This window comes from Agelaius phoeniceus, chromosome Z (assembly GCF_051311805.1).
Source record: "Agelaius phoeniceus isolate bAgePho1 chromosome Z, bAgePho1.hap1, whole genome shotgun sequence".
NCBI classification, from domain to species: Eukaryota; Metazoa; Chordata; class Aves; order Passeriformes; family Icteridae; genus Agelaius; species Agelaius phoeniceus.
The window spans coordinates 82,207,107-82,215,823 of record NC_135303.1 but is presented as its reverse complement, the minus strand read 5'-3'; the positions used below and the strand labels follow the sequence as shown (position 1 = coordinate 82,215,823).

At 38.6% G+C, this 8,717-nt stretch overlaps 1 long non-coding RNA gene across 2 annotated transcripts; it reads left to right on the top strand.

Annotated features, from left to right (window-relative positions):
- Positions 1–1,471: 1,471 nt before the first annotated feature.
- LOC129133241 (uncharacterized) lies at positions 1,472–7,798 on the top strand. Of its 2 annotated transcripts, none has more exons than XR_008535931.2 (3): positions 1,472–1,557; positions 4,219–4,370; positions 6,227–7,798. It is a non-coding gene; the product is annotated as an uncharacterized LOC129133241 (long non-coding RNA). The 2 variants fall into 2 exon arrangements; XR_008535932.2 differs by lacking the exon at positions 1,472–1,557 and adding an exon at positions 2,299–2,645.
- The last annotated feature ends 919 nt before the right edge of the window (positions 7,799–8,717 follow it).

Genomic DNA, 8,717 nt, shown 5'->3' with positions numbered 1-8,717 from the left:
GTGCTTGGTAACTGCACAGTAAAGAAGTTCTTCCTCATGTTCAAGTAGAACTTCCTGGGCACCACCACACAAAAAGACCCGAAACCAACCAAACAACAAAACACAAAACCCAAAGAACTGTAGCCATCTTGCAAGACTGTAGTGTTAGAGTAAAAAGCACATTTCTACCTAGAGAGGGGTCAGGAGGTCGACAGAATCAAGCACCACTTCAAAAGTTCCCAGTGCTCACAACACTTTGTGGCATGAAAAGGAAGGGCCTACATTTGATTGAAGACAAGCAAACAACAAAATTCTCTAGGTGAGTACAGTACCCTACTTTACGCTTTTTTAAAAGAATTCATCCAACTCTAAGCAAAACCAGACATTACTCACTTGCTCTTTGTTCTAATCAAAATCTTGCATTTTATTGTTGTTATTTTGCAAAATTAGTTTTCCTTCTACTTTCACTTTCAAAAAGCGTGTTTACAGTTGTACACCATATGTGCTTTCCAGATTAGATAGCCAGGGCTGATGCTGAAACATAAACTGAAAGTGCAAAACACTTTTCAGACAAGAAGTCATGCAGCAGCAATAAATTTAAATATTTTAATGTCTAGTATGTTAAAGGAAAATATGATATCAGTATTCATGATTTGTCAAACACCAGCACAAGTAATTCACCTTGCCTGGCCTTAAGAAGACAAGGAACTCAAATTTGTAGATCCATTCATATCACTTGGCAGGTTTCTAGAAAAAGCTCTCCTGCACTCATGCAAAAAGTTTTCTTCTGCCAGAAGTCTTTCCACATGTTCCTGGTTACCAATGAAGGCCTAATAATTAATAACTTGGATTAACTTTAATAAGTTGGAGCAAAATCACTGGTTTCCTCTTGCATTTACTTTAAGCCATATTCCTTCCCTTCTTCCTAAAAAATGTAAATGGCTCTTGCTATACAGTTCAGTATGGCTCAGGCCATTACCCTGTGAGAATCAGAGAATAAAAGAAAAGAAAGTATGGTTCTGAGAAGGAATATTGACCTAGAAAATTTGTGAAAGATGGAAGATACTGAAAGGAAAATGTTTAATTGTAGGCATTAACATCTGTGAAAACAACACAGGGATCCAGTACTGTGACCCTAGGAGATAATGTGAGGAAAGGAAATGGAATTTCTTGTATTTAATATGGCAATAGACTGAAGAGGCAAAGAAGATGATAAGGTTTTTTACATATTTTTATTTTGTTTAAAAAACTTTTTGAGGGATTGAATTGCCACTTGAAGTTAACGAGAAGCAGGAACAGAGAAATAAGGAATAGTAAAGAAAAAAGACAAACCCTGGAAATTTCAGCTAAATGACTCTTTGCTTAACACTATTTTTTAAAGTAAGTGCAAAATTTACAATTTTCTTTAATCTTCCAGCAACTGCAGTTGGGAAAGACTGTATGTCAAAACCCCATACCATCTTATCTTAGATACTTAAGTGCTTAAACTGGGAAAGTGGCAGGTTGGGACCCCAGCACTCAGGGTCAGGACACCTCCATTTCTCCGGTTATTGCTGAAGATCTTCTGAGAGGTGACAGGTAGGAAAGATGAGTGCTAATATCTTTACAAACAACTCTGTGGGTGAAGGAATGGGTGTTAACGTCTTAGAAATGGGTCTTAATACGTCTACTGACTTCAAAGGGAAGGTTTGTTACAGATCCCAGACAGCTTGGCTCCTGAAACAGGCAAGGGTCTGTGCAAGCCTCAACTTCCGAAATCTGGGGTAAAATGACAGGTTCAAGGGGGAATATGTGGTAGGTGGCCCAAGAAGGCTGCACTTTCCCAGTACCTCAGATGGTGAGGGAAGGAAGAAGGCAACATGCAGCCGGGAGTTTAGGATAAAAGGAGGCCGCATCCGCTAAAATCTCGAGAGAGAAACCCCGCGGGCCGTGTGCCCTGGTGGACTCTCTGCCATTATGCGAATAAAGTTGCAGGACTCCTCTGTCTCCTTTATGGACGGTGGGTTTTCATAGCGTGATTTTCCGTACATGCCTGAGCCCACCGGAGGAAAGCAGCCGCTCCCCGGGCTGAGGGTGGGGACGATGCTCCGGGGACGATGGTCCGTCTGCAGGGATGGGGAGAATGCTCACCTGGGGGACAGGTAGGCGCCGTCCATACAGAGTCCACAAAATTCTCCACTGGGAATCATAGAAACAAACAAACAAACAAAAAAGACAACACCCGCCCCCTCCCCCAGTTCACCAATTACTATTTAAACATTGTCACACGTTTCCACAACACTACGAAGACATGTTGGAAGACTTTATCAGATGGCATTTAAGGCCGTTTTGCGGGTGGGTGGCCGCTGCCCCCGCTTCGCACCGCCTGTACGAAGTGTGTTCACTACCCTGACCGGGCCGCAGTGCTCCAGCGCAGCGGACTCCGAGGCAGGATCCTACTCCGCCTCCGCCGGGCAGGTTCTTTCGGATCGGCAGGAAAGGGGTTAAACGAGGAGCCGCGGCGCCTGGAACCCGGCGGACTGTTCCATTGCCTCGAGAGGGGGGACCTACTTACACATTGCTAATTATTCGCTACCAGATAATGTTAAGACTCGAAAAGAAAAGCTATAAGCAGTCATTATAAAGCATGAGAAGCAGGTCTGTGAGTTAAAACAGGAAAACCTGAGGTAAAATCCTGAGGGCACCTCCGTCTTTTTTCCTGCGTGGGCAAGTTGCGCTCAGCCCGGTCTGAGGGAGGAGGCGAGGCGGCACCCCGGTAGCGTGTTTGGGGCTCGCAGGGCGCTTTAGGAGTTTTAGATACACTTTAATTTCTCCTTTCAGCGTGGCTAGAGTTTTCCTCTTCCCTGGCTGCTCGTAACAGGCCTTGTTTGCCTAAGCGGGACTGGGAGGAGAGGAGGAAGGGCGGGCAGGAGAGCGGTGACGGCAGGAGGGTTCTGAGGTGACAAAGGCGCGGGAAGCGGCCGAAGCAGTCCGGGTGCTGCTCGGTCAGGGGGTCAGTGGCTTTCTTTAGCTCCAATAATTATAGAATCGGTCGCGCCTAGCCCAGTGGAAGAGATGTGACAAACAGGTTTGGGAGTCCTGAGAACAAACGCGAGTAACTCGGCCGGATTTCACAGGCAGTGTTGGAGAGCCGGGGCTGAGATCCGCCCCAGGCGGTTCGGGAACAGGCGGAAGGCGTCCTCAGACATCTGCTCACACCAGTGTTTTGGAGTATCTTAGAGACATTGTCTGTGTTCTTTAGGATCAACTTAATATGTCAGTATAGAAAGAAAAAAAGAAAAAAGCGCCTTTTTATTTTTTTTTTACTATTAATGGTAAGAATTAAGAAAGTGAGGAACTGGATTCTTAGGTCTGCTCCTTGACAGAAGGAAACAGGGTGCTTCAAGTCTTATAAAGGAGCTGGTTTAAAAGCAGCTATTAGTGATAGAGAGCTTTCCATCATACTAAAAATATTTCTGTGGCATCATAAGCATGGGCAGTGCTTCCCAGGCAACTATAAAATGCCAAGCCCACTTCCTTTGAGAAACTCTGAAACTTAAAAGTAGATCAAAACCACACAATATTAACAAATTTGGAGCTTACAGTGAGGGAATAGGAGGGGCATTGTCTTCGAGAAGCAAATTTAATTTTTGTTACATATTTTCTTCTGTATTATTTATAAGAAGATTTCTTGTCTGCCTAATTATTCTTCAGTACCAGCTGAGCAGTATTGTTTCAGTAATACTGTGGTAACATAGTATAGATGGAGAATCCACATATTTCAGAGAAATGTATGAGGGATTGAACTACATTATAACCTGCGTCCCTCGGGGGTGCAACAGTGAAACAGCACCGGGAAGTGTGCTTTAATCATTACTCCTGCACTGGCTTTTTTTGTGGCTAAATGAGGATCTTAGTGCACTAGACTAGCAACCCAGAGTCTTTCCTGAGCACTACATTACCAAAAAATAGTGTTTCATTTAAAAAGTTGCAGTATGTTTTTTGCAATCAAAGGGAAGTGTATATGCTAGAGAAAAGCTATTGGATTAACAGTACTGTAAATTTTGCTTGGCACATAGGGAGTTCTAAGAGGTTATCTATAAAATTTCTGCAGGTGGAACCCCCCTCCCTCCCAAAATTCCTAAGGGCAATAATTAAATATTATTCTACAGCTACCTAAACATGTAGTTGTATTCCCATAGCCAGGTTGTTACAGCTCTATAACTTCCCAGAAATTACATGTGAAATTTTCTATTTCAGGCATTTTGACAGCAGTAAATAGCATTTTGAATGAAATTTTTGGGAACTGGACAGATTATATCTAATACATGTGAAGAACACCAGCCATAAAGAAGTCTCATATAGACATCTCTGAACTGCTTTTAGAAGAGGGTAAAGCTGGTAGAGGCCTGGTAAGAAAATCTTCATTTAAATATACACAATTTTATTGTTGGGAGGGAAGATTATTCAAGGAGTGAGAAGGAGGAAGAAAGTGTAACTGCTAAAGTTAATCAGTTTGGTAGATCTTGAATGTTCAGCTGTTACACGGTTTTATACTAACTTCATAATAGCATGAAGGTCACAGGAATGATGTGTAACACAATGTCCATGGTAATGAAACAAAGCCTCACAGCCAGGCCATCAGACATGTATGTGACACTCCTTCCCCCATAGGCCATGTTATATTTTTGAGTTAATCATCAACAGTAAAGAAATACCAAGAATTTCTCTCACTTTTCAAGTTCTAGATGGTATTTATGAGAAGATGTAAAAAATAAGGGGATGATAAGGATATCATGACTAACTGTAAAATAAAGCATACTTCCCAATAAAATTCAGATGGACTAGAAAAAAACGCATTTACCTTTATAAATCTAGTTTTTAAAACCAAACCAAAACATCCCTAAACATCTGTCTATCACTAATTTTTAGATGATCAATTTTTCATTAAATTTAGTTCTTAAGAAAAGCTCAGATATGGATGATATCTCTACCTGTCATGCCCCTAGATTGGACAGTTAACTTCAGTACTTCTGGAGTTATTGAGGCAACATCCAAGTTTAGCAATATGCAAAGTTATTTGCAGACAATCATAAACACAGCAGAATATTTACATTTTAGATTTTAAAAAAATTGTACTCACTAGTATAAATGATATTTGGTGTGAAAAAAATTAGAAAAGGAAAGATCATAATTTTAGGTCTGCACATATATAACAATTTTTGTGACAGTTTTTCATGTAAGTGCTCTTTGTGCTATTCTGTAATTCAAACAGAAATTTATAGCATGGCTTTCACAAATAATCTCTTTGCCAGCAAATTATTCCTTATTTGACTGAACTTTTTTTTCCAAACATTATTCAATCATAAATTCCTTTTCTACGCTATTAAAATGGTTTTCCCACCAAAGTCGGTTTTTCATTCACTTTCTATTCATAGTGCATTCTTCTTTGGGCATTTGGCTATTCTGTAAACACAATTTATAAGAAAAAAATAAACCCAGCAAGATAATTTGTTATAGAGATAGACAGAGACATATAGACTCTATCCATATAGATATAGATAGAAACATCCTCTTTTTAAGCCAGTGATTCTTTAAGTGAAGCAGATAGAGGTTCACATCATGAATTATTTTGCGCATGAAGAAAAATCAAAATAGCAAAATAAAGTAAGGACTTTTATATGCTACCTCTAACCTTTGGGACCAAGTAAGAAGGAAACAATCCAAAACGATAGGGAAAACACGGCCTAATGGCAGAGAAAAGATAAACATTGCCCAAGGAAATGCAGGAGGAAAAAAACACTTTGGGCAGAGAAGAGTAATCACTAGTGTAGCCTGGAATAAACAAAAGACTTTCTTAAGTCTGGAAAAGAGGGGAAACAGCAATGGAAGGTAAGAAAGTCATGAGTAAGTTTAGGAAAAAGTCTAGTGAAAGAAAGTATATAAAGTATTTTGTGGTGTGTCTGCACATATTTTCCTGACAGGGAAATGCATATTTTGAAAGCTGTTGGGTTATTGTAATTTATGGATCTATTTAGAAAGCAACTGTCGTTAAAATTGTCAGTGTATTCTTACTTAATTTGACTTGGTTAGTGTAGTGTCTTTGGTCAGAAACAAGAGATGGCATCAGATACTTTGATGCACTCTGTTTATAAAGATTGTGTGTACATTCTTTTCCTCTGAAACCATGTGAATGTTTCACTCAAAGTCTCAGTTTCTTCTTGGTTGATAGTCATCTTGAATCTCTCTTGCTCTGCTTTTCTTACAGCTACATTCCCAGCGATTGCTCAGGCCTGTGTATGGGTATCTGTGTCTTCTCTGCATCTGTTTCTATGGCATTTTACATCTCTTTTTCTCACACATGCCTATCCTCAAATATCCAACAAAACATGTGCCAACCACGTGTCTTTGTTTTTGGTGGTGACATGCACCCATATTTTTGTGGAAACTGGATCTTTTTTTTTCAGAAAGTTAAACTACTTCTTACAGTGATTTTGAAGAGCACTGCTTATGACAATTAGCTGTAATGCATTTTATCTAACAGCAATTTTATGCATAACAGACCATGTTAATAAATTGAACCCAGCATGGAAAACAATACTAGCAGTAGCACAGGTATAGAGATCACAGTCTCCTCAGGAGAATCACTGTATCATTTTTCATATGACTACTTGCACTGGAATGCAATCAACAGTAGAAAAAGTTGGCAAACCTACAAAATGTACAGTAATAATTCAGAACTACAAATTTACAATGCTATGTACACTAGTGGTCTTTCATTATCATCACACTTTTTAAATTATTTCCACTTAAACTATAAGCTTTAAGGAACCTGCTTATGCTTAGTGTGTTGTTTCTCCAACCATATACCTTTGAGACAAAAATTTCCTATGGTGAATTCATCTTTTAATAGATGAATTATGTTTAAGAAACCTGAGGAAGTTGAATATGTATTTTAAAATTGTGGGAGGATAAATACAGAAATGGAAACATTAAAACCAGGAATTTAAATACATCATGATCCAGAAAAGGACATTTTTCATAAATAGATCATTTTAATGTGATTTTTAAGCTGCATCATCTAGTCAGAGACATATATTTGCATTTAATTTGTGCTTCTCCAGGTAAACAGCTCAATTTTCTGGACCACTTATTGTCCCTGTCGAAAGTTAAACCAAAAATTTTAAAAAGCGTTTGTGCTTCAGAATGCATAGTATTGCAAGTTTGTGAGAAATTAAGTGATAAATTTATACTGCTTTCTGGTTCACTAATGGAGCATCCACACATCTTCTAAAGTCCTGACAAAGTAGATGCAGTGCTATTTCATCCCTGTGGCAATGCTGAGAAGCAAATTTCCAGCATATGTCCAGCTACATTAAAAAAAAAAGAAGAAAATAAAAGTTTTAAATTGAATACTCAGCATTCAGAAAATAACAGATGATGTTTTATTTATCATTACTCCTTTTCTATTCCTATCTTAAAATCAATAAATTACACTTCAGAAGTAATTTTCATTACAAATTGATGTTGACAGCCATAACCCAAAAGAGTGCAAAAGTTACTTGTGCTTATTTCATTTTATTGCAGTATATGTTTTCTCCTCCCAGTCCCACTGTAACATCCTTTTGTAAAGGCCACAGGATGTCTAAACCAAGAGAGACATCTGCTACAGGTTAGAAGTCTGGTTTAGACACTGTGTAGGACTTTTTAAAATGTCTTAATATGAACAAATATTTCAACTGATAGCCAAATTTCAATGAACTTCCTTTTATCAGGTTTCTGAATAATTATAAGATTATTAATTGCTTGAATAAAGAAATGTGAATGTGATTTATCCCTAGATGGGGAACTACAGTTTCTTCTTACCTTCCTTTTGTCAAGTCGCTTTGAGAAGATTGCTTTAGGTGTGTCTCTAAAATGCAACATAAATGGAACATACATGGACATTGGAAATAATCTGTCTAAAAATTGCCTATCTGTTCCAGCAGACCTTGGCACAGGCTCAAAGCATCCCAGCTTGCACTTTCCCAGACAATTCCTGTACACAATTTGGACATTAGTGTTAGTCATAACCCATTCTCAATGGGCAAAACATGCATGTGACTATCCTGGATAAAACATGGAACATTTGGTGGCTACAAGCTCCAATGCCAGAGAACAGTCCCAGGCATGTTTAACCTGATATTTATATGTAGCCATTTCATGATTTGGCTGAGGATAATTAATACTTCTGAAGAATCAGAAAGTTCTCTCTTCCAAGGAAACAGTTTTTAAAGGCCTGAGCCCAAGACACTTTTTTTAACATATGCTATATAGATAAGCATATCTCTGTTTTAAATCTTCTTTTTCTGGCAAGTTCATTAAAAATGGAATGGCAAGGTATGTTATGATATTCTCAACTTTTTTTAATGCATACAAGTATGACTTTCTGAATACAGAGCTGAATACAACAGCCCTTAAGGCCAATTTTTAACTTCGGACCTTTGCCAGAAGATGAATGTCCACATTTATTTGCAGGCCTGTGAAGTTCTGTATTGATTTAGCTTCACTTCTTAAAAAGTGGAGAAACAAAAAAAAAAAGCCTGAATGTTTTTATTTCTGTCTTAAAATTTTCCATAGTGGGCCTCAACAACAGTCTCGTAGGAAACTGAACAGTATTTCTTACGTGGCTAACCTGACAGTAAGTTGTCCTCCCAGTGCCTAGACAAACCAAGACAATTGAGAGGATAAAGTTATATAATGCTCAAATTAAGAACAAA